The sequence below is a fragment of the Cavia porcellus genome, unplaced genomic scaffold, assembly GCF_034190915.1.
Source record: "Cavia porcellus strain 051 isolate PalLab524CR breed Dunkin Hartley unplaced genomic scaffold, mCavPor4.1 scaffold_15, whole genome shotgun sequence".
In the NCBI taxonomy this organism is placed as follows: domain Eukaryota; kingdom Metazoa; phylum Chordata; class Mammalia; order Rodentia; family Caviidae; genus Cavia; species Cavia porcellus.
In genome coordinates this window covers 54,384,613-54,410,548 of record NW_026947498.1, presented here as the reverse complement: position 1 = coordinate 54,410,548, position 25,936 = coordinate 54,384,613, and the positions used below count along the sequence as shown (strand labels likewise).

Below are 25,936 nucleotides of genomic sequence, written 5' to 3'. Positions count from 1 at the left end.
AATAGATCATATATTAGCCCACAGAACATATTTAAACAAATGCAAAAGAATTGAAATTATCCCATGTATGTTATCGGATCATAGCGCCATGAAATTAGAAATTAATGATAAGAGATACAGCGAAAATCCCACAAACACATGGAAACTGAATAACACACTCTTGAGTAATCAGTGGGTCACAGGGAAAATTAAAGAAGAAATTAAGCAATACCTACAAGCAAACGAAAATACAAATACAATTTACCAGAATCTGTGAGATGCAATGAAAGCTGTCCTCAGAGGGAAATTTATTGCACTGAGTTCCCACATCAGGAAAACAGAACGAATACAAATAAATAACCTGATGCTACACCTCAAACATCTAGAAAAAGAAAAGCAAGTCAAGCCCAAAGCCAAAAGAAGGGAGGAAATTATAAAAATCAGAACAGAAATTAATGTAATAGACACTAAGAAAAAAATCTAAAGAATAAATGAATTTAAGAGTTGGTTCTTTGAAAGAATAAATAAAATTGATAAGCCCTTAGCCAACCTTATTTTAAAAAGGGAAGAAAAAGCTCAAATTCATGCAGTAAGGAATGAAAAAGGCAAAATCACAACAAACTCTGTAGAAATACAGGAGATCATCAGCACCTATTTTGAAAACCTCTACTCTCAAAGGTTTGATAAAACAGAAGAAATAGATAGATTTCTAGAAACATATGAATTACACAAGCCAGGTCAAGAAGATGTAAAACTGTTGAATAACCCAATATCTATTAATGAAATCTAAAATATAATTAAGTCCTTACCTACAAAGAAGAGCCCAGGCCCAGACACATTCACTGTGGAATTCTACAAGAAATACAACAACTTACTGCCAGCATTCCTCAAACTTTTCAATGAAATTGAAAGGGAAGCAACCTTCCTAAGTCATTCCTGGAAGCAAATATTACTCTAGTACCAAACCCTGAAAAAGACCCAACTAAAAAAGAAAACTACAGGCCAATCTCCCTCATGAGCACAGATGCAAAAATCCTCAATAAAATATTGGCAAATAGGATGCAGCAAATCATCAAGAAGATTATACACCATGATCAAGCAGGATTCATCCCAGGCATGCAGGGATGGTTCAACATACGTAAATCAATAAGTGTAATCCACCATATAAATAAAGCCAAAAGTAAGAATCACATGATCATTTCCATAGATGCAGAAAAAGCTTTTGATAAGGTGCAACACTTATTTATGATAAGAACCTTACAGAAAATTGGAATAGATGGTCTTTACCTCAGTATAATAAAGGCCATCTATAACAAACCAACAGCCCGTATCATACTAAATGGCCAAAAACTGAAGGTCTTTACCTTAAAATCAGGCACAAGACAAGGATGTCCCTTATCACCACTCCTATTTAATATAGTACTGGAAATAGTAGCCAGAGCAATTAGACAAGAGAGAGAAATAAAAGGGGTAAAGATAGGAAGAGAAGAAGTTAAATTATCATTATTTGCATATGATATGATATCTTACATACAAGAACCCCAAATCTTCATTGAAAGACTCCTAAATATAATAAATTCAGCAATGTAGCTGGATACAAAATCAATACTCAAAGATCAATAGCATTTCTATATACTGACAACAAAATCACAAAGAGAGAAATAAGAGAAGCACACTTTTCACGCTAGCATGCAAAACAAATGAAATACTTAGGAATTAAGGAATTATTCTCATGAAAGAAGTGAAAGACCTATATAGGGAAAATTATAACACACTGAAAAAAGAAATTGAAGAGGATCTCAGAAAATGGAAAGACATCCCATGCTCATGGATAGGAAGAATAAATATTGTGAAAATGACCATTCTCACAAAATTGTTATACAGATTCAATGCAATCCCAATAAAAATACCACCAACATACCTTAAGGATTTAGAGAAGTCACTCCTAAAATTCATCGGGAACCAGAAGAGACCTAGAATAGCACAGACTAAAAGCAGCAAAGGCAAGGCAAGAGGTATCATAATTCCTGACTTGAAGTTATACTACAAAGCAACCGTAGTAAAATCAACATGGTACTGGAATAAAAACAGAGCCGAAGATCAATGGAATAGATTAGAAGATACAACCACAACTACAAACACACTCACCCATCTTATCTTTGATAAAGAGGCCAAACATGTTCACTGGAAGAACGACAGCCATCTTTAATAAATGGTGTTGGAAATCCTGGCTCTCCACATGCTGAAAACTAAAACTAGACCCATGCCTGTCACCATATACTAAATTAAAATCTAAATGATCAAAGATCTGAATATTAAAACAGAAACACTAAATCTATTGGAGGACAAATTGGGTAAAAACCTTGAAGACATAGGGATAGGTAGAGAATTCATGAATAGGAATCAAACCGCATGGGAAATACTTCCCACAATCAATAACTGGGATCACCTCTTATTAAAAAGTTTCTGCACATCAAAAGAAATCTCCAGCATCATGAAAAGAAAACCCACAAACTGGGAAAAAATCTTAGTGAACTGTCCCTCAGACAAAGGACTTCTGTCTAAAACATATAATGAATTAAAAAAATCAGACCCTCAAAATGCAAAAATGGGCATCTGAGATGAATACACAGTTCTCAGAGGAAGAAATACAAATGGCAAGTAAATACATGAAAAAATGTTCACCATCATTACTCATTAGAGAAATGCAAATTAAAACCACACTGAGATTCCATCTCACTCCTGAAAGAATGGCCAGGATCAAGAAAACCATCAACAACAAATACTGGAGAGGCTGTGGGGAAAAAGGAACTCTCCTGTACTTTGGTGGGTGTGTAGACTGGTGCAACCAGTTGTGGAGGTCAGTCTGGAGATTTCTCAAAAAGCTGGGATTGGAAGTCCCATGTGTTCCAGCTGTTCCACTTCTAGGCATATTCCAGAAAAGCTGAAAACATCATACCACGTTGATATATGTGCACCCATGTTTATAGCAGCACAATGTGTAATAGCCAGATCTTGGAAACAACTTAAGTGTCCATCAACTGAGGAATGGATTAAAAAGTTGTGGTATTTTTATACAATGGAGTACTACTCAGCTATAAAAATGATCACATTGAGATATTTATAACTAAATGGGTGCAACTTGAGACCATACTCAAGTGAAATAAATCAAACTCACATGTATAAATACGGAATAGTTTCCCTAGTGTAAGAAATGATAAGAATACATAGAAGTATGTGGTAAACATTATTACTCATTATATTGCTTTGAAGACTTATAATGTTTTCATTCATCAATTGGAATGGTTTTATTCTGGGTTGTTTGATTTTATTGTCTGTGATGGTGTGAACAGTTATTCTGAAGAAAATAAGACAGTATAATAGCTAGTGCTGATATAATATCATCTTGTTTTGAAGTCCCATGAAGATTTTGTTCTTCTGTCTCCATTGGTTTATCATTTTGTATCTTATTGGATTTTCTTATATGTGATAGTATAAACAAAAATTTTTATAGACAAGGAGATAATATAGAAACCATTGTTCATTTTCTGTTAGTTGGTTCTAAATACCCTGTAATACTTTCATTCTCTTGAATGGTTTTACTGTCATGTCTTGTTTGATGCTATAATATATGAAGTTATACTCAAATATTTCAAGGAAAGAGACACTATGGTAGCTACTGTTATGTCGAGTTATCTTATGGTGAAACACTATTTTGCTTAAATTGTTCTGTTCTGACCTGTGTTATCATGTTGTTATGTCCTCTTTTGTCTTAATCTCCTTCTTTCTTTCTTTTAATTTTTTAATTAAAAAAAGAAGTTATAGTGTATATACTGCATGAATTAATGAATTTATCTACATGATGAACTATTATCACTCAGCCACAAAGAAGAATGAAATCATGTCATTTGCAGCAAAATGGAGTACAACATGTGAAGTGAAATGTGACTGAAACAAAAACAAGTATCAATTTTTTTCTCATATGTGAAAACAAAGAAAGCAAGGAAGCAAGCAAACAAAAAAGAAAGAGAGAGCATGAGAGAGAGAAAAAAGAAAGCCAATTGAAAGTAATAAGAGATTTCTAGAGATTAGGAAGGTGTTGGGGTGATGGTGGGAGTTGGGAGGGAAGAGTACAGGACGAGCATATGGACACAATCAATGCACAGCATATGCAGCCATGAAAATATCATGGTGACTCTCATTTTTTGTACAGTGGATATGTATTAGTAATAGTTTAAAGAATAAATTAATCAAAAGGATATTTAGCTATATTCACATTAAAAAGGAATAAAGATTAAAATTTTGTTAAGTGTAAAACCTAAGTTAGAAAATTAAAGTAACCAGAAAACACAATAGTGTAAAAATGAAAGAGAAAAAATATATATATACAAATAATAAAACAGAAAATGTAAAAAACTTATAGTCAAGACAATAGTCTAGAAAATTTAAATTTAAAAAAAGATTAGAAACAACCTTACTATAAACAAAGCACGCATTTGAAAAGTAGTACACTATGTCCCCACTTACAAACAAGTTCCATTCCAAGAGAATGTTTGTAAGTCTGATTCATTTCATGAGTCCAACAAAGTGAGCTTTATGTACTCTTGACACAAATGTACAATGTAAAGAATTTTTTAAAAATCCACAAATACAGTATGTCCACAGCTGTACATGACCCCACTTGTCTAGCCCAGGTGCACAGTATAACCATGACTTAGCACAGGTAAACATGCATGCACTGGTTACAGCACTATGTAAGAATATAAACATGAGATAACCTCTGTAAGATTACACAATAGAGGCACAGGCTGCTCTTGCTCCTGCACTGTTGTGCTCTGGTGCTCTGCTCCACTCCCTGCTGCCTGCTGCTGTTGCTGATGTTTTGGACAGGTGCATTCTTTAACCTTAGGACCTCACTTATAAAAATTTCCCCTGGGCTCCCTGAGTGGGCCAACAGCCATGATTATAGAAGTCAAGTCCTCCAAGAGGCTGATATCAAGATGGAGTAAGATATGCAACAGATTGTCATGAAAGTCCTATAAGGAAAAGCCCTGTAAAGGAAAGAAACAGAAGCAAGTGGAACTTTTTAACGTGTTGCCAAATTAGAAGGGAAGGTAAGAAATGGAGTAAAATGAACCTCACGCTGCAATACATTTGGGCAAAACCATTGAGCAATCTTAAATAAAAGTCACCAATTAGAGGAGTCAGACATCCCTAGGAATGAGACCCTCATTAGCACTGCTACTGTGCTCTATTGCTAACTGAATCAATAAGCAACTGAGCATCAGCTGCAATCAGTCATGTCCATGATACAGGGGTGGTGAATCCAGAGGGCAGCCTTGGAGGTGTCAATCACCTATATTCTCTGCAGTACAAGACATAGATCCCACACTCTCGTGGTTATCATAGTAACCAAATAGAGTTCCCTCAGTAATATAAAAAGTATTTAGTACTGTATTAGATATTGGGATTCTTCAGATCTCTTTGTCTAAGATACTGCACAGACCTTACTGCCATTGTTTAGAGCAAATTAGTCATTTGCCTCCAGAATTTCAGGCCCTCCTTTTTGGGCACCACTTCAGAGATGAATCAACCAGACACATTTGGAGTGCCTGTCTCCTCCTGATACTTCTTTTTTTATTTTAAATTTTTATTTTAAAGGGATAAAATTAAACACAACAAAACAGAACAAAATAGGACATAAGAAAGCAATGTAAGAGATATAAATTTCAAAGCTAGACAACCTGAGATCTTCCCTGTCTATCATATTGTCTCTTGTTTTCTTCCAAATAGTTGTCCATGTCTTTGCATACAGAGAATTCACACAAAACAACATAGTATAAAACTAATCTGAACAAAATGAGGAAGGTGTTTTAGATCTTCAAAACCAGACAATAAGGAAGTCACTAACGGGTGTCATAGAGTCTCTCATTCTCTTCAAAATAGCTGTCCAGACTTTCATGTATATTGAAGTTTAACAAAAAAAACAGGCAAGCGGGGAGGGGTTGCTTGGTTTCCTGGCGCTCAAGGTCCTGGTGTGACACGGGTCCCAGTAAATGCCAGTGGCCCCTGTCTGGGCCACCAGAGCCTACCACACTCACAGCCACTCACCAGGGTGGGAAAGGTTGCTTCAACTATTTCTTTCTAATGAACTGACCATTTTACCGCCCAAGTTCGAGGTGGCCACAGACCATAGAAAGATATCTCTTTAGGCTCTTGCTTGAAACCAGCAGAGTCAAAAAGCTGCCAGCCTTGATTCAGGGCCAGGGCCTCCGGATATTTCTGAAACTGAATGAAGCGCTATTCTGCAGAGAATGAGAGTTGGCATCCTGAGTCGTCATCAAAGGGACTAAATGATGAAATGTAGATGTAAAGAGCAGTTTACCTTCCATGAGGTAAGTTTAACCAATAGGAAACAGCATATCTGGGCAGATAAATGCCTTCTAGGCCTTCAGTGGATTCCTTTGAGACACAGTTTTCTATCTATTCTACAGAAACATCCTTACTACTGAGTAAATAAAACTAGCAAGAGAATTTCCCTGTTTCTTTATGACTAATCATAACATAGTACCAGCATAGTAATCTCTTCTCAATAGTAGCATCATTTCTATTCCCCTTCTTTCTCACTGCTTTGGGTTTTTACCTTCCTCTAAAAAGCAATGGGATTTTAATCTTTGTTTCAGATTCTATTTTCAAGAGAAGGCAGACTAAAATCTTATTAATCATATTAAAGTTGAACACCAATCATTTGAATACATGCAGAAAAAAACTGACAATATATAAAATAAGTTTAAACATACTGTAAGTCAGTAAAAGACTTTTTAATATGATAAAGGATGTATCTGAAAGTAAGAGATATAAATAAAGTTTTAATAAAGAGATAAACAATAAAGTTTTAAAGGGGGAAAGTTTAGAAATATCTTCTTTAAAAAGTATTTATAAGTCAATGATGCAGAATCAGCCATTAATCACAGTTGGGCAACAAATATGACAGCATATTGAGATGATCGAGAGTAGGATGATCACCATGATCAAGAACTGGGGTGTAACTCAGAGCCAGAACACATGCTTAGCATGAGGCCTTAGAGCACCACAAAATAGAAAAAACTGGGTTGCTAATGTGATTATTTAAAAATCTGTGCTCAGAGTTAGGGGGAAATAACAGTGATGATACTGTATTCCTAAGGCTAGAAACAGAAGAGTGATACTCTATCATTGTGGAGTTACTGAAAAATTAACTTACCAGATCTACAGAAAGCAGAGATCTGCAAGATCAAAGCCAGTGCTCTAACCCCGTAGATTTGTGGTTTGTTGACAATATCTTACATTTTTTTTCTGTTATATCCCTAGTGGGTTGACCAATATCCCACAATAAATCCAGTCCACCAAAACTTGAAAATATGGCCTTATTTGAAAACAGAGTCCTTCACGATATAATGGAGGTAAGGACTGAGATGACAGCATAATAGATGAGGCTGTTCCCTAAATCCCACAAGAGACCAAACAGGGCACACAGACAGAGGAGAAGGCCATGAGGAGATGGAAGAAGACCCTGGAATTATGCTGCCACAACCAAGAAGCACCGGGAATCACCAGAAGCTAAAAGAGGCAAAGCAGAATTCTGTCCTAGAGACTTTGAAAGAAATGAGGCCCTGCAGACATCTGGATTTTGGACTTTGAGCCTTTAGAATTGTCAGAAAGTATGTTCCCACTGTTTTAACCCACCAAATTCATGGCAGTCTGTTATGGAAATCCTAGGAAATGAATATGATCCCTAACTTTGGAGAGGAATAATTTTTCTCCTTTACTGAGTAGAAAGTAGCAAACAAGAAATGGGGATTTAAGCAACATAACTAACTTTACAATAGAAGCATAATTTACACAACTGTTCCTCAAGGTAGGCATTGGTGGTGAACCATGGCACATGTGTTCTGTGTTTTTCTTTTAAGATGGATGTTAATGTATGAGCTTTTTTATCCAAACTAAGACTTCAGTATTCAAGTTTAATTGCAGTGTTAAAATTTTGCAACAAATAACTGGATTTTGTGTTGCAGATTGGCACTCGGTTCTCTAAAAGGTTCACCATCACTAAACTAGGGGAACCATTCAAAGCCCTAATGTATTCCTTTCAGAAAGTTATGCACACACGTGCACATGTGCACATGCAACTAAATGGTATAAACACAAAATGTGATATTTAATAGATCGAAAAAACAAAGGAAAGAGCAAAAAAAGAACAAAAGAGAGAGAACGAAAGAAAGGAAAAAAGCAAGGAAAGAAGGAAGCAAAAAAAAAAAAAAAAGAAAGAAACTTATTGCTCATAACTTGTCACCCTGACCAATAACATAGGCTAAGAAAATGAGGCTAGAACAAAATACTCAACAGTCAGCAAGTCCTGCGATGTGAGCCTGTGGCTGTGATAATGGGTCATAAGTCTTAAATACACAGAAGAGACCAAAGTCTATCACATATATATTATAGACAATTTGACTACTCATTGAACAAAATAAACAAATGCCACATTCCATATATAGTATATGCCATAGTGCAAAAAAGAGTGGAGGTCAGGAACAACATGATAATGGCCAAAACTAAAATGAAATTCAACCTAAAATAAAACAGTTCAAAGAACAGAGAGTATAAGCCTAAAAAAGTAATAGTCAGAATGTATTGCTAATAAAGCAACTATTTAAAAACAGCCAAACAAAAGAATAAGATGAATAAGGATTAGAAATCTAAGGAAACAAAATATGGATTGCAATTTCTAAAGAGAACTAATACTAATATACAGTTAGCAAAATACAAGAGATAGCACTGAAAACCAGTTACCACAGTAGAGGAGGATTTGAGATGGCTATGAATTCAAATGCAAGAAACAAATGCAGACAAATGTGATTAAGTCTTAGATCACAACTAATGCAAACTCAAAGTCAAGAACTCATCAACATGAGCAGTGATATAAAAATAAAATAGAAGTAAATTTCCCTGAGATGAAAACAAAATAGAATCTCTTTATCAAAAGACAAAAGAACAAAAACAAACAAACAAAGCCAAAGCTGTGCATGGTGACATATACCTGTAATCCCAGCACTTAGAAGGCTAAGGCAAAAGGATCATGGTGAGTGTGAGGCCAGCCTGGGCTACATGATAAGTTCAAAGCCAACCTGAACTATACACTGAGTCCCTGTCTCAATATACAAAAAACAAAAAAGTCCAAATTCCAGGAAAAGTTAACATAGAATACTTGGGACCATGGGGATCACCACATATTCTAATGAAGCAGGTGATGTCAATAAATATCAACCAAAGAAGAAGAGGGGTGAGAGTGGAGAAAAAAGCTTCTTGACCTTTCCACAGAAAACCAAAGAATTTGCTGATTCTATGATTGCCTTACTTCTTGTTAGCCTCTGTTGTTTTTATGGAGCCGAGGATGGAAAAATTCAGCACTAGAAAGAAAAATTCGTTTTAAGCGAATTCTTTTCCTCATCTGTATTTTCACTTCCCATTGCATGCGTTGAGTGACACAGCCAGAAATAAAAATCAGCTAAAGGCACTGACCCAAAGTAGCAGCTACATGCATTTTTGTTTTTTAAACAAGGAATCAAACTCAGAACCTTGTGCTTGTGAGGCAGGGGCTTGTGCCACTGAGCTATATCCCTAACCCTAGTAGTAGCCACTTTTGACCTTAGAAATCTCTTCAAAAAAGCTACCAAGAAAGGCAGTGAACACGGGACAAGAAGAAAATAATCTAAAATAAATTCACAAAAGTTTATTACTGCCTTGAACAACAAAAAAATGTTTGCACTATCAAAATTAAAGACTGTTTACCTGTAATCTAAAAAATCAAAGTACCACTGGCAGGGAGAAATTTTGGACCAGAATTCAAATAGTCGATAAAATATCGAAACATACTGTGAACAGAACAAAGTAGGTTGAGTCATGCGTAGTAAAACATTTATAATTTCCTGTTTTTCTCGTGACTTGTTATGTAGTAAACACATACCATACTTATGACAAAACACAAAATGAGATAAGGTACTCTCTCTACTGCAACCCGTTTCTACTCCATAAAAGTGTCAGACTGGTAAAGCCTCATATTAATATTCTTTTTCTACCTAGGGGGAAAAAACCACATCTATGTAACTCGTTAGGTGTACATTTCTGAATAAAGTAGGTGATGAAATTGCAACAGAAAATCAAATCTCAGCGCCAGATCCTTATTTGTCTTTATCTCCTAAACCTATAACACATTTCACCTTTCTCCTAACGCAAGAATAACCTCAGCTCAATTGTGTGGATTAAAGTAGCTTTACCTTTTACAAGCTACAGACAGACATCTTAGGTGTTTAAGCAGGTGTGAGAGTTGCTTAGTTTAACCAAGAGAGTGATGGTCAAGGGTTAAGGTACAAAGCTGAGAGGAAACGGTCATAAAATATGCTGAAAGAGGCTGAGAACAGAGGCGGGGCAGAACAACCCTGAGCCTATTTATGTCAAGGGAGACAGAGCAGAATCCTTGCAGAAAAATATTACAAAAGTTTGCCAAATAGTAAAACTATCTTGGGCATCCTCAAAATTCCAAAAGAGGAAGAAGGACAGTGCAGCCTCTCAAATTAGTCTAGAGAAGAAGCAAGAGGTGTCAGGAACCAGGAGGCTGAACATCACTGAGGTAAAGGAAGGAGACTCAGGTTGTGTCGCAGAAAAATATGGGGAAAGAATATTGACTTTGATTAGAAGGTACATTAAGAAAAAGGATGCCAAAATATAATTCTAGAAAGCAAATGCCTCAGAAACAACAGATGTGCTTAGAATCTTCAGAAAGGAAATGAATAAACGTGAGAAAATAGAGTCTATGTATATTTGGTATTCAAAATAGTCTATGTATATTTGGTATTCAATTGTCTATTTTTACAGTTATATCTCTGGAATTCACAGGCAAGACAAAAAGATGTAAAAAGTATTTGAAAGACAGTTTGCAGAACTCTATCAGAATATGTAACAGTAAAAGCACAACAAAAAGAATTAAAAATATAATCCACAAAAGCTACCTAGGATATAAAGTTATTTTGCTTATAAAATAAGTTTAAATTCAATACAGAAAGTTAGTTTGGAGGGCCTAACCCTTCACACTCAAAAAGATCCAAATTCAGAATGAAGAAGTTAGAAACGCTATTTATGGATGCATAAGCCTCTCCCTTCTTCTCAGTATAAGAGTAACTTTCTTATTTAATTGTAATTCCATGAAATAGTTTAGCTGCATTAGAAGCTAACCCTCACTATTTTATACTATTGGTCATTTTTGATTATTCATAATCCTAAAATTTAGATAAATAGGATAGGATTATTAAAATATAGCATTTGACTATTTACAATTCTATTGGAAACAAGAACACTAACAGCAAGTCCTGAAACTGTTTTGGCCAAAAAAGGAAGTTTCTGGAAATATGATGGGTTCCTGGGAGACTCAGGGCAGCTTGATCTAGGACTACCATCACCAGGACACATGTTGTCCTCCCCTGTCACACACACACACACACACACACACACACACACACACACAGTTTTGCTCTATGTAAAACTCACTTCCCTTGTAGAGATAAAACAGTTGTAGACATTTCAAGTCTGACATTTGCACAACATCAAACTCACGTGAAAAGAGCAGGACCCTCACCAGTACCCCTGGCTAAGAAGAGAAACTTAGTTTCCAGAATCTCAGCACAGCTCCTTTTTTTGGCCGTCCCTGACTCACCTGGTTATGCCCCAATTCTATTCATCCCTCTGGCTTTCCCTCTCCCTAACTGGCTCCTCCTCAAAACACTATTTTAGTAAATCCGCTACATCTGAATCTTTGACTCATCAGCAGTTTCCGAGGCAGCAGTCCCTGGAATCCCTGCCTTCCTCCCCACCCCACTTCTTTCTGAGGCTGAAAGGCCAGCCCCTGCCACTGTGAAGGAGACACCCATTCATCTTCTCATGCTCTTCCATTTTGCTTTTCTCCTGTACCCACCCAACCTCCCGTGTCCCCTGCTCCTCTCAAACAGCTTCGCTGTGTTCTCTGGAAGCATCCTACTAAAGGATCTTCTACAATAGTCTATTGCTATTATTTCCTGCTGCCTTCTTGCTCAATTGAAACCTGATTCTTCCCCTAAAGCACATTTCCCTTTTTCCTTTTTCTCAAGAAAAGCTGCTCTTTTGCTATCTTTTTCCACAATAGCAAATATGGAAACAAAGTTGGCAGTCTCTCCTATAACAAGGCTCATTCCCAACTATTATTTTTATTGTTAGAGTTTCTATATTTTACTGTCTGGAACTAAGTTTCTCCTGAAGTGAGCTTTGCTTGTACATGGAAGCACACCTAGGGAATGGCGATAGTATTTCAGCTCCATGGAGAATATATGGTTGGGTTGGTCACTCTTTATAGATCTTACAGAGCTGAAATGGCTTTGAATGAATGCACATCTAGAATCATCTGTCGTGGTTTCCCATGCTTCCTCTTCTGTTGTCTACTAGATCTTGATTTAGAAAATCTAAAACTCTATGATGAAAAAATCAAGAACTTCAAAATTAGTCCTTTCTCTTCCACCTAGTCTATCATTTTTATATGTGAAGTCCTGCTCTTATCACCCAGAAATTTCCGTTGCATCCCTGTAATCTCAAATTGAGAACATCCTTCTCTCAACCCTTTATCATTTGAATTCTCCTCTCCTTTCTCCCTTCCTGTCACACTACCGATTTTAAGATTTTTGAGTTCAGACTCCATCAATTGTGCCTATTTTCACTAAAACTATTATTTTTCCTAGGTCTTTTGTAAAAATATTTAATTGTTTGAAAAAAATCAATATTTCTTCTCCTTGCCATGTAGTTCATCTTTGTAATTACAAAGCTGCCAGCTTAGTGTATCCTTTATTAGATTAGTAATATCATCTTTCAATTTGGAAATCTTTAAGTGTATTGTCTAGAAATTAAATATGATTACTTTAAAAGTAATGTTAAGCCTCACCATCTTAAAGATAGAACTATCACCGAAGTTGTTCTTAATAATACTAGTGCTATATAACTGACAGCACCTTCTAATGATTACAGTTAAGTCAGAAATGGGACAGAAAGAACAGGCAAAAGATTTTTTACTTCAGAATATACTGTATGCCAGTTCTTTTACCTAGAGTAAATTAAGTAGAAAAGGCCTTGTTTATCAGAGATAGAGCAGAAGTCAGAACTTGAATTAGCTACAGCAAAGGCACTCACTCAAAACAAAGTATTAAAATCAGAAGGCTATAATTGTATGCTTGTCTATCTTATCACTTGAAGGTTAGTAGTTTAAACTCCAAATGGATGACAGTGATACAGTTATATTCCAAGATCAAAAAAGAAAGAGTAGCCTCATTCCTTAGAATTTAAAAGTCAGCCTCCAAGGAGAAATGTCATAGTTTACACTGGGAAACATTCTGAGGATAGCTGTTACAAGAAGCTGTACCTGCTTGTTGCATCCTTCTGTCCGACAGAGAGGGAGGCAATAGGATGCACTGAAGCAGAGATTTGATGGAAAGGAACTTCCAGGAGAAAAATTCTTTCGAAGTCAAAAGTTGTGTTCAACATAGACATACAGATACTTTTGAAGATGGCAGAACAGAAGATATATATTGGGAAACTTTGGTTTGGGTTAGAGATTTTTAAGAACATAAATATTTAAGAAATATATATTGGGAACTTTGGTTTGGGTTAGAGATTTTTAACAACATAAATACCACCACAGAATTCCAAAGAAAGATGTCTATGTATTAGAAAGTTAATATTGTGTTGAAAAGGACTTAAAGAGAAGCAAAAATGCAGACCTTGTGAAATACATGTTTCAGGGAAGTAGAATGAGCTTGGACCCTAATTGTTGTTTATAGAAGCCGAGTTATAGCTTTGGAAAGTGAAACCCAGTAACAGTCACACCTGGAAGAAGACTGAGGAGGAAGAAATTTTTGCTAAGAACATAATTTGTATTTTTAAGGATTTAAAGCAATTCAGGGGTGTGGGACTCTTTGGAGGCCCCTAGACAGCTCCTGAGAATCCTCTTAGAGAGGGCAAGGTCACAAAGGTTTACATGTCTGCAGTAGGAAATCAGTTGCACACATTTATTAAAAAACTCAGAGGGTACTTTTGTGTAACAGTTCAAAAGAAAATCTCCACTCTTACTTAGGTAAGTCTCTAGGAAATTAGCATTGATTTGACATCTTCAGAAGAAAAGCACCTTCCTTATACATAGTGGTCAGAACAAGGAGCCATCCCGCAGCCCTGATGAATGATAAAAACATTCAGACAGCTGTGTTCTCTGCTAAGCACTGGGAGGAAAGCTAAATCCAGGAATCAATCTTCTGCCTAGCTCCAACCAACAGCGGGAGCACACTGGTGGGGCAGAAGTGTAGAGTGGGCAGAAGCTTTATTCATAGAATTTAAGGAACAACCAAACAGTTAGGGCATTCAGGATTATGCTAGGGGAAATTATTTGTTTAACTTTTACATCTATATTCTGGATAACATTGCATACTGAACACTTGGTAGAAATCAGACATCTTGCTAAACACTTCAATACTTTTAATTTATTCTTCATAGTAAGCCTAGGAGCTCCTAACTACTCTGATTTACAGAATAGGAAACTATGGTTCAGAGTAAAATATGCAACTGGTTAACTGTAAAATAGGTATTTATACCAAGGATTATTTGACTCTTGAGAATGTATCTTGATTTCTCTACCTTATTGTATCTTTTAATTCCAATATTCTTAAAATGTGGTATACAACACCAGCTTACTATTCTGGACAGAAATGATACACTCCAAGTTGACTTCGTCATATACCAGTAAAACACACACACACACACACACACACATGCATGCTAATTTACAGTATTGTTTTTCTAGTGTCCAAATTTCCAAAAAAAATAGAAACCTAGTAAGGATTAAATTTTTACTGTTTGAATCTTGTCTTTAGGAATTAAAAATGAGAAACATAATGCTGTCCTTTGAGACAGAGAAAATACCTTAAGGGCTGTAATTTCTTGTTTTAGAATTCAGAGATCACTTGATGCCTCTGCTAGAAAATCACTACGAGGGTCCCCCAACCCTTCTCACCAGAAGAGAAAGGGGAAAACTACCTCCTTTTTGCAGTTAACAGGCCTCTGCAGTAGACCTAGATGAATACTTATAAACGCAGAACATACCTTCAGATATACAAAGTCGCAAAATACTTTCAAAACAAATCTTCCTTATTAGTTGGAATATTAGGATTTTTCCTCATATTTGCTAAGTTCCTTTATTTGAATTATTTCAGCAGGATCCTTGCAGACCTTTATTAAGCATTTGTTTTGTACATATGCACTATATATATTTGTACTAAATCAACTTAAAAGACTAGTCAGCATTTTTTCTTTACATAATGTGTCAAGTAAAACCAGTATTTATTTGACTCAGTCATATCTAATTTTAAATCCTACATGTAAACAACTTTAAAAGAAATCCATACCTTCTAGTCAAATCCTCAGTCGATCAGGATAAACTTTAAGTTCAGATGTGACCCAGAAGAATAAGGAATGAGGTAGGATTCTCTCTCTATGAGTAAAGTCTAAGATTTAATTCCTTACCTATAGCCAACCAACAAAACTTTATAATAGCGTACAGGACTCCCTCCTCCAAACTAAACCACACCCAGATCTGAGTCAGCAGGGGTTTAAAAGTCCAAAAATCAAATCACAGTTACAGAAAATACAATGGCACGACTACATTGACCTATAGGAGTAGCGCACTCTGATACCTATGCTATGTGCACAGACTTCACCACCAGCACAACACAGGTGATTCCCCAGGGTGGGACTGTCTCATAACCTTCATGTCCGCAGCAAACCTGTCTAGCCTGCTGAGAGTAGTGAAGAAAATCAGGCAGGTGGTTGCAGTGGGTACTGTCAGTTATATAAGAAAAAAACATGATCCTAAGTGACCTCACCATTTATAATAATTCTTATCGCAGCCCTGGTTACTAGAACACCCAAGTGTAACAAACTCACCTTCAGAGAAAAACCTCCTTTGTAAATACTGCGAAGGGCTTGGCAATGTCCTTTCTTTATCTTTTCCTATCACACTATCAGTACTGACTTTTTACAGTAAACACTAAGAGCCATGTTTTACTCACCTTTGCTTTTTCAAACAACCTGCATCATACCTACCACATGCTACCACAAAGTAGATGGCTACCATTTATTAATATTGAAACACTGGACAAATATTGAATATACATGATGTTATCAAACTATGTGGTGGATATTTAAATTAAAAGGTTGTGTTATAGCAAAAGACACATCTGCAAAATATTCCCCCTCACTTCAAACACATTGTTTTGGTTCCTTTTCTCTTATTGCTGAGACAAAACACTTGGCATGCACGATGAAGGAGGAAAAGGTTTATTTAGCTCACTGTTTGTGGAGGTTTCAGTCCATAATCAGCTGGTGCTGAGGCAGGGTGACATGGCACGGGGGCAAAAGTTCAAGGCAGCAGCCAGACCAGAAAACGGGCACAAGTCTTCTCTCCTCCCTCATATTAAACACAGGCCACACCCCACCCAGGGCAGATGTAGCACTCACACCACCTCTCTGCCCTCTTCTTCCACGGGATAAAGCTATTTACAAAGTAAGGATCCTGGCTCTCTGCTGAGTCTCTTATTAAACTTCTAAACCTCTAAGATGACACAAGGTGTCAACCTGAGCACTGATTCCATATTTCTTCCCACTTTCTGAAAGCAGTTCTGAGGATCTTCATCCATGATTGTGATTAAAAAGCATGATTAAAAATATAGTGAATGCTGCTGCTGAGTAGTATTCAATTAAAGGGCAGGCTCATTAAAACATTAGGCAGAGGTTTAGCTCAGTGGTGTAAGCATCTGCCTGGCAAGTGTGAGGTCATGAGTTTGATCCCTGGTATCAAAAAAAAAAAAAAAATTACAGTGTGTCCTTATCCACTCTCTTCACCAGTTCTAGCAAATGTAACTTCCAGATCTTCCTCAAAGCCAAAATGACCACAAAAGGTAATTTTTTTTTTAAAAGTCAGTGTTTTGAAGCAATTAGTACACAGAGGCATCCAAGATAGAGCAGCTGAAGACACTAACAAAAGTGGCAAGGACAGTAAGAAACGTGTGCTCAAAGTGAGAGGGAGGAGTTTGAACAGGGCTAATGTATCTGTTACTATAACCCTTTTTAAAAATTACAACAGCATATATTTTATCACACTTACTCTGAACAAAAGTTACAGTGACCAAAAGAAAATTCTTTATGATGATGACAAACAGGGTTCTTCTGTCCAGATCAAAGGATGCCATTTGAACCTTGGCACACAACACAAAAATCTCTTGATCATCTGGCCCTGCTTTTGTGCATCACTCAGTACATCCACGCTCCTGCCCCAGAAACCGTCAGGGCAGAGGGCAGAGGGATACGGGGAGCTTCTCTCTGCTTCTTTCCCAGGCCTTCCCTGACCTTCCTCTTCTATTCTGGAGTTGTTCGTGAAGAGCCTTCTATTACTCACTGGAAACTGGGTTGGAGGCCCTAGAACCCTCCCAGAATCACCAAAGCTAACCATGCCAGCTTTTATCATTGTGTAACAATGAGATCTATTATGAAATGAGATCAAACTGAGGCTTCCTTTAAAAATGCAGGAAATCCCAGCTTTCACCTCTGAATCTCAGGGGCCATGTAACTTCCAATACATCACAGTCACTGTATTGTTACTTTAGGGAAGTAGCTCAGATCCTAAAGTATTAAAGCATACACATGGGGGTGGAGAGAATAGACGTTCACAAAATCTTAAAATAGAAGAATTAGATACTCTTTGAAGATATTTGAAGTTTCAGGATAAAATATCACTGACACAGAGATACTTGTCATGCAGGGATTGTTCAAGTAGGAGGTAAAAATAGAATTTGGGTTTTTAAAAATATCAGTACCTGAGAGATAAGGGATGTTCCAAGGTGTATATTATAGTGTATATAATTTGAGCGAATATTTAAAACTAGATCAGTGATTTTAGATTATGTACCTTTCTTTTGGAATGTATGTGTCATTATCACACGAGGGAAGGGTACCTAGACCCCATATGAGGGAAACTTGTGAGGTTCCAGTATTTAGAACTTCAGCTCTTAGGCACTGAGGTCCCTCAGCACTTCAGATAGCAGTTGGAGCTCTCCCCTGCAAAGTTCCTCCAAAATGTTTTCAAGTTGCCGAGAGGAGAGAGCATATGGAATATTGTTAATTCTGATTATATCCATCATGCACATGCACCTACACCAAGGCTCAGAGAAGGATTTAGAATAACGTTGGCATTTAACACTTATTAAATTTGCAAAAGTTCTGAAAAAATAAAAGTGTAACTGTCATGTAGGTGGAGGATGGAAGAGTAGTTATTCGTTGAGTATTTCAGAGATCAAATAGGGCTAAAATTAATAATGTAACTGGAGTCTTTCAACTGTCAAAACACTGCAGAAGAAAGTGAATTTGAACTCTTAAACTGGGAAGTAGGCAGACATGACTAAAATGTAGATTTTAAATTGGTCTGAAACAAACTAGACAGTCTAGTCTTCATATACTAGGTACTTAGAGAACTAATTCAATCAATATTTATTTTCTGCAAGGGACAATCTCCTAATGTTCTGGCTAGTAAAAAATGATTAATGTGTCAGATTCACATATTTACTTCCCAAGATGCTAAGTGTGACACGTCATCATTTATGTATATCCTCTTTTCTTGTCCGTCACTGATGCAGAAATGCCACATCAGTGCAGGGGGACCCATGGCCTTTCAGATAGTCTCCTCTTAGTTCTCTGTTTTCTAATATTTCTACATGTCTCAGCTTTACAGCAGCCTCTACACCTTTCAGATCCATAGTACATCCTTCACATTCCTGTGAAGTGCTCTCTTAATGATCACTCTGGAAAACAGACAAGGTAAGTGATATTCCCACCTCTTTAAGGAAGAGGAGACAGGGCTAAGAGGGGACAAGTGTTGCACTGTATGAAGGACTATCAGATTTGGGCATTACATTCAATATATTCATGCTCCTCGCATATCTTAGGCCACCTTTTGCCCTTACACTGTTGAATCAACCAGCTCTACCTTTGGAAGGCAGATTACTTCCATATTCTGTGTCAAGGCAGATTACTTCCATATTCTGTGTCTTTGACCAATATCCTGAAGGGCATTCTACATGGTTCCTTAAAGCATTCCTATCAGAATCAGGCCCCATTGCCCCTGAGGACAGACTACTCAACAGCACAACTTTGAACTAGCTCTCCATTCTTGTGTCTCCCTCTTCTCAGGCTCTCCCTCCTTATTCCCTGGGCTCATTTCTCAAAAGAATGTACTTTCATGAAAGATTTATCTTAGCCTCTGCTTTACATGGGGATCCTCATTTAAAATATGGTACAAATATATTTTCTCGATTTTCTAGCCCATGTTTCTTATTACCCTATTAATCACCAGACCTAAAATTCAATATTCATCTTTTTTTCCATTTCCAATTACAAACAAACAAAGGCTATAAGATTTAATATTTGAAAACGAACTCTAATCTATTTATGCATTGAATGTGCTATACACATCAGTTACTTTGAATTGGAAATTGAGGTTACTTTTAAGATAGTGATTGCTTAAGAAGTATGCATATGGAAAAATGAAAAGAAACACATAAGCTGCCCTTCTACAGATGACATAAAAGAGCTGAAAGTAGCTATCTTTACTCAATGACATTTTAGTCTAGAAAGCTTCCACACCTATAAACTTCCAAGTTGGCTCCTTTTCAGACTACTTTTTCTAATAAAAAGTAATATTTTTATTCTTATGGATTCTTATTTTAGTGATATTGATCATTTCTTTTGTACAATGCCACTAACTAGAGAAAACAAAACTGTATCTTTATACCTATGAAGTTTATGAAAGTACTAATATGAATAATTACCAGAGGTAATGAAATATACAAACATGTACTGGTGGAGGTTTGCCCTTCAAAAACTTACATATGAAACATGGTTATTTAGACCAACTTATTTCTGATACATGAATGATTTAATAAAATAATAAATGAAACCTTTGAAGTGAAATACCATGTTTCTATCTGTATACTGTTACAAAATTTAGACAAAAAAAATGCTAAACATAAAACTATTTTTGATTTGGAAAGGACAAATCTAAACATAATCATCCAAAGACATAACTCTATTTGATCTGTGCAGACCATCATATCAGTTGGTCACATTGCTTCTGATACAAGAGCCAACAAGGACCACTTCATAATATTTGACAGATTTCAGATATCAAGAAGCTTGCCTGTAAGCATTGCTGTGATTTCCTGTCACTAAAGATTGAGATGTTTGACTGTAAATATGCCTATAAATATGGAGAAAAGAAACTAAGCTTCTGGGTCTTAGATATATTACTAAAGCATTTATCACATGAAACAAGTGACTGAATTTATCCTACAACTTTTCTAAGGTTCATATATACCATCTGTGTAAAGTAGTGAATGAGTCTCAAAGCAAAAAACAGAGACACATGTATGAGTTACTATTCTATGAACTTAGCACCAAGAATTAAACATATGATTAGTAACTTGACAATGTTATTAAAGAACATTTGATTGTAGTTTGTTGAAGCACACACACACACACACACAAAAACCCACCTAGAGCAGATCATTTTAGTTTGAAACTTCAAAAGTGAAAGGTGTTTTCAAAGTGCTTTTAATTTTTTCAGGAAAGAAAATATATACCTAATGCTTAGAAATTGTTCCTACGTCTTCTTCTCCCTGGTTGCTGAGGATCAGCTGCTATTATAAACAACATAGAAACTATCTGAACGAGGAACTTTGTGACCAACTGATTACTTCAGAAGAAGCAAATGATCACTGGTGGCCTTCATTCTGGGAAGGCAACAGTACCTACGATGGAAATTCAGGAAACACTAGCCAAACTGTACATGACCACACCAGATACCATCTTTATATTTAGATTCAGAAACAATTTTGGTGATGAAAAGTCCCATTTTAATGATGATTTATGGTTTCTTGGATTGGGGGAAATCAAAGACATAGCTACATGAGAAGAAAGAAAGAAAAAATTAAAGCAAACAGTGAAAGGAATGTTAGAACAGAATGAAAAAGGTAAGAGGAATTGCAAAAACCAACATTAGTGCAGGCAAAAAGCAAGAATAAACATTCTGCTTTATCTGCAGTGATTGTACAAAATTTTTCACAAGATTAATATACAGCAAAATATTTTTACTTAGAAGTTCTCTTGAAGCTCTGCAATTTACTCTTATTTTTGTTTTTTGTTTTGTTTCTGCAATTTTCTCTACAAGATGAAATACCTCTGTTTCTGCAAACTTAGTTCTTGGCTTTGTATTTCACTAGAACATAAATTCTCATACATACTGTTTGTGGCTTCTTTAGTCACCCATTTTATCATCAAAATTTAATTGCTATTTAACCTGACTATTTGGGTAAAATCAAAGTTATGGAGGTACTATAGACAATTTACTTAATATCCTATTAGATGACTTCACAAAAACCACCCACACTACATATTCAAAAAAGAGTTCATTAAGAGAGGCAACAATAAATAAAGACTACTAGACATTACACTGGTTATAGATGGTAGTCATCTTCTAATTGTGCAGATAAACAGTAGTATTCAACAGGCTCTAACAGGACCAACAGCAGAAAAGTCTCTTTTAATCCCATGATAAGTCTAAGATGTCAACTAGTAGCGACAGGGTGGACTTTATTGGATATGCATTATGAAATCTTCATTCAGTAGGAAATTATATACTTGCTCTGGAAACAGGGCAATTATGTGAAATGTTAATGAGTACTTTCAGACAAAAGAAGTGTCAAAATAGCAAAGTGGGATTGGATTTTATGAGAAGGTTAATTTCTCAAGTCAGCATAAAAAGCAAAACACAAAGTCAAAATTACCTCTAAAAATTCCTTACGAAAACCCCTTACCACATAAAAAGCATACAGAAGCATCGTAAGTCCAAAACAGTGCTTTTATTTTGGGAATTTTTTAAAGCACAGAAACACTGCTATTTCTTTAGTTGTGATTACTATTTTCTCAGCTGAGAACCTGCTGTATTTGGCTTGCATTTAAGGGCTATGTGGTACTAAAAATATCTATTTAAAAGCAGTGTGTTCCTAATCACTAAGAAATACTTTCATTCAAAATTACATAGTATATTTTTTAGAAAATCCCAGAACACCATGTGGTGTCAATTACCTTTAAGATTTGCTGAAGTCTTTTTACTTAAAAGATGAAAGCAATTGCACTGATGTCATTCCTTACTCTAAACTCTGGGGATTTAAGAGGGGACCATTACCAGGTGGAAGAAAGCAAGCAGGCAGTTTTAAATGACAAAAGAAAATCAGAAAGGTCCCAGGATGCTGCCCTTTGACCTATCACTAATAAGACTCTAGGTCAGCACCCACATGGATCTCCTCAGATTTAAATTATTAACTCAGTTGCAGACTAGAAGATCCACAGAACTAAGTCTAAAGTCTGGATCAATTTTGAGTACAATCGTTCACAATCAGCAGACCTACATTTGAGCCTCATAATTATTTTTTAAATGTTTTATTTTAGATGATTGCAGATTTACATACAGTTATAAGAATTTACAAATCTATTAGATAATATTGTAACTAGTGGATTAATATCCTGGGACTGCCATAATAAAGTACTGTGGGATGGCTGCCTTAAAGAATAGAAATTTATTTCCTCATAATTCTTAAAGCGAGAAGTCTGAGATCAAGGTGTCTTCACAGTTGCTTCTTCTCAGGCCTCTTTGCTTGACTTTGTTTTCGGGAACTGAACTCAGGAATTTGCACTTACCAGACAGACACTGAGCCGCTGAGTATATCTCCGGCTTCTCCTTGATTTCTAAGTGGTGTTTTTGTCCATGTCTTCATAGGGTCATCCCTCCATATAACTCTGCATCCAAATTACCTCTTCTAAGTCACACTGGATTATGACCCACTCTCATGGCCTCAATTTAATGTAATTACATTTTTAAAGTCTTATCTCTAAATATGGCCACATTCTGAGGTACTGGGAGTTGAAGCTTCAATAAATAAATTTGAGGGGATACATTTTAGACTGCAATGTTAGGTACCGATAATGATGAAATTAATATATAGAACATTTCTATCAATACCAATTCAACTCCTCTTCACCTTATATAACTACATCTATATCTTTCTCCCTTCCTTTACCTCATTTAAATCCTAGCAATCACTATTTAGTTTCTCATCTTTATAGTTTTACCATCTCGACACTGTCTTATAAATGACATAGTAGTATACAACTTTTAGAGACTGGCTTGTTAAACTCACCTTAATTCTCAAGAAATTCATCCAGGTTTATGCATATTTTTTACTACTATGCATCCAGGCTATATGCATATTTACTTATGGTTTATGGCTAAGTGGTTTTCCATGGTGAGAGTCTACTACTATTTGTTTAGACTCATTAAAGGACCCATTAAAGGACATCAGCTTACCTTCAGTTTGGGGCTTCTATACTCAAAGTTACCATAAATATCAATGTACAAGATTCTGAGTAAACATAAGTTTACTCAGAATTTTTCTAGGAAAAATGCCAAGGAGTACAATTGTTGGGATACTTAGTGGTTTTTTTTTTTTTTAATTTGTTTTGTCTTCTTTAAGAAACTGCAAAACAGTTTCTCAGAATTTCTATACCATTTGTATTCCTACCAAGGACATGAGTTATTCACCAGCAATATGAGTGGTCTGATTTCTCTAAATCCTTACTGGCATTTGATATTAGCACTATTTTTTTTTATTTTAGTCATTCTAATAAATGTGGAATGATAGCTTATTGTAGTTTTAATCTTGATTTCCCTGGGGTCTAATAATGTAGAACATCTTTTCATGTTTATCATCTTCACATACTTCTGGGTTAACTATCTGTTCATATATTTTTTCCAATGTCTTTGCATGATTGAGTATGAAACTTACTTTAAATACACTAGATTTCTTACTTTGGGAGATATGTGATATCTGAATACATTCTTTGCACTTGTAGCTTACCTTATGTTCTTTTAGTAGAGACTTTTGTAGAGTGAAAGTTTTTAACTTAAAAGACTCTACATCTTATTTTTGCATTGTATTTCAGCTTGCTTTTTTGATACAATTTCAGTGAGCAAAGAGGTGCATGGTAGTTCATTACCATACAGAGGTGGTGATAGTTCAGGGTTCTATGTCATCTTCACTGACACTCTGAAAACGCTAGGGTTTTGTTAAGGTCTAGGAGGGCTAAAAGTCCAAGTCCCCTACTCACCTCCACTGATTCCCTTCCAGCAGGACAGTGAGGCACTTCCTAATAGCCTCCAGGAAGGTGATATCTAAGCTGCCCACTAACTTTCTAGCATGTTTGGCGGAGTTGAGAGGTCCCTGTTTAAAGATTTTCTTTGCTAGATTTCCTTTCCTGACCATTTTGGTAGAGAGCAGATTATTTTGTTAAGTCCTTTTTGGTGTATGTCCACTAGTATTCCTAGGTTGTGAGCCATATCAGCTCTAACTCTGAATTTCTGAGGCTAAAAGAATACTCTTGACAGTTTCCATATTGCTGCTTCCTGGGTCCAAGGGTTCCTAACATATTGGCTTCCTTCCTGCCTTTAAGTGTTATCTGTATAATTCAAGTTTTCCTATTTACACAACAGAAAGACAGGGATAAGTAGTTCAGCTTGATCCTCCCAGATGCACAAGTCCTTCACTGTTACTTTACTGATTTTTGTTAGTTACCTTTCTATGCCACAGTCTCCTTGTCTGTGAGTCATGGAGAACACTACCTCAGAGAGTGGTGTTGAAGATTTAACAGTAACCTACTTAAGCTGTTTGACTTATGGTTGACAGTGAAATATTGGACTGCTTCTCTTTGAAATGAGACTGCTACCAATCTTCTGATCTTTCATGTGCATATTTTACGACTTTTCCTGAATCTTCTAATTCCTCTGACACTCAATATCTGCCAGACCCTCATTACTTATTAATACTATTAAAACTATTCTTGAGTTTCCCTCTTAGAATCGACAGTTTTGCTTTGTACAAATGTGATTTCTTTATCAAAGCCCTTGACACAGAGTAGACACTCAACTACTCAAATGCAAATTTTTCCCGTATTATTTTGCAGTGATTTTATGGTGAATATTTATGGCAAAAAGATAATTTCTTCAGTTGCAAAATGGAGATGACACCGGGCACCTATCTCACAGAACGAAGTGGCTATACTTTTCATTTTGTAAAATGCAATCACTGTCTTCTGAATGATACTCTCACCTTGAACAATAACAAAAAATTCACACTATTCAAATAGCATCCTGTCATTTTCACCAATTTTATCCTGTTTTATTTCCAGTCCCCCAAGGTTCTACTGCAGGATTAAGGTAGAATTAAAGTGAAGTCAGCAGAAGCTTCCAGCAGAGTCAAGGACTATCTTGTAAGGTTGTGAAAGACACTAAAAGGGCAAACTCTGATCTGTGTTTTAGTAGGCTCTCATTCACAATGCAATACCAATGTAGGTACATAACTATATATTATCTTTCTTATGTTAAATTTTCAACAAAAGCTATGTATAAGAAAATCTAAACTAACATTTCAATGTATTTTACTAAATGAAGAACTAACTTTTAGACCTTCTAGTAGAGCACAGAGCAATAGATTTTTAAAGGTTATGAATAGATATTAGTTATTTAGTCTTATAACTTGAGACAATTGCAGCATAATCATTTTTCTTATTCTATAAAACAATAAAATTGAATTTTATAATCAAATAAGAGAATAGCAATAGTCACTATACAATATATCATTATCTTCAAACCAGTTACTCAGATACAAGACATAAACTATAAAGATTTTTACAAAAAAGA

General features: G+C 35.9%; 1 protein-coding gene, 1 non-coding gene and 1 pseudogene across 6 annotated transcripts in view; 1 reads left to right on the top strand and 2 right to left on the bottom strand.

The window, feature by feature from the left end:
- Positions 1-15,609, bottom strand: part of Hhla2 (HHLA2 member of B7 family) — a 97,167-nt gene extending 81,558 nt beyond the window's left edge. Inside the window, exon 1 of one of the 5 annotated variants that reach the window (XM_063224908.1) lies at positions 15,483-15,609. The gene's annotated coding sequence lies outside the window, so the exon portion shown is untranslated. The remainder of the gene's footprint in view (positions 1-15,482) is intronic. The other 4 variants (XM_063224907.1, XM_063224910.1, XM_063224906.1 and 1 more) reach the window with 4 other exon arrangements.
- Positions 6,112-6,246, bottom strand: LOC111756663 (small nucleolar RNA SNORA2/SNORA34 family). Its single transcript, XR_002791086.1, has one exon. It is a non-coding gene; the product is annotated as a small nucleolar RNA SNORA2/SNORA34 family (small nucleolar RNA).
- Positions 9,232-21,206, top strand: LOC111756632 (small ribosomal subunit protein eS24-like; annotated as a pseudogene).
- The last annotated feature ends 4,730 nt before the right edge of the window (positions 21,207-25,936 follow it).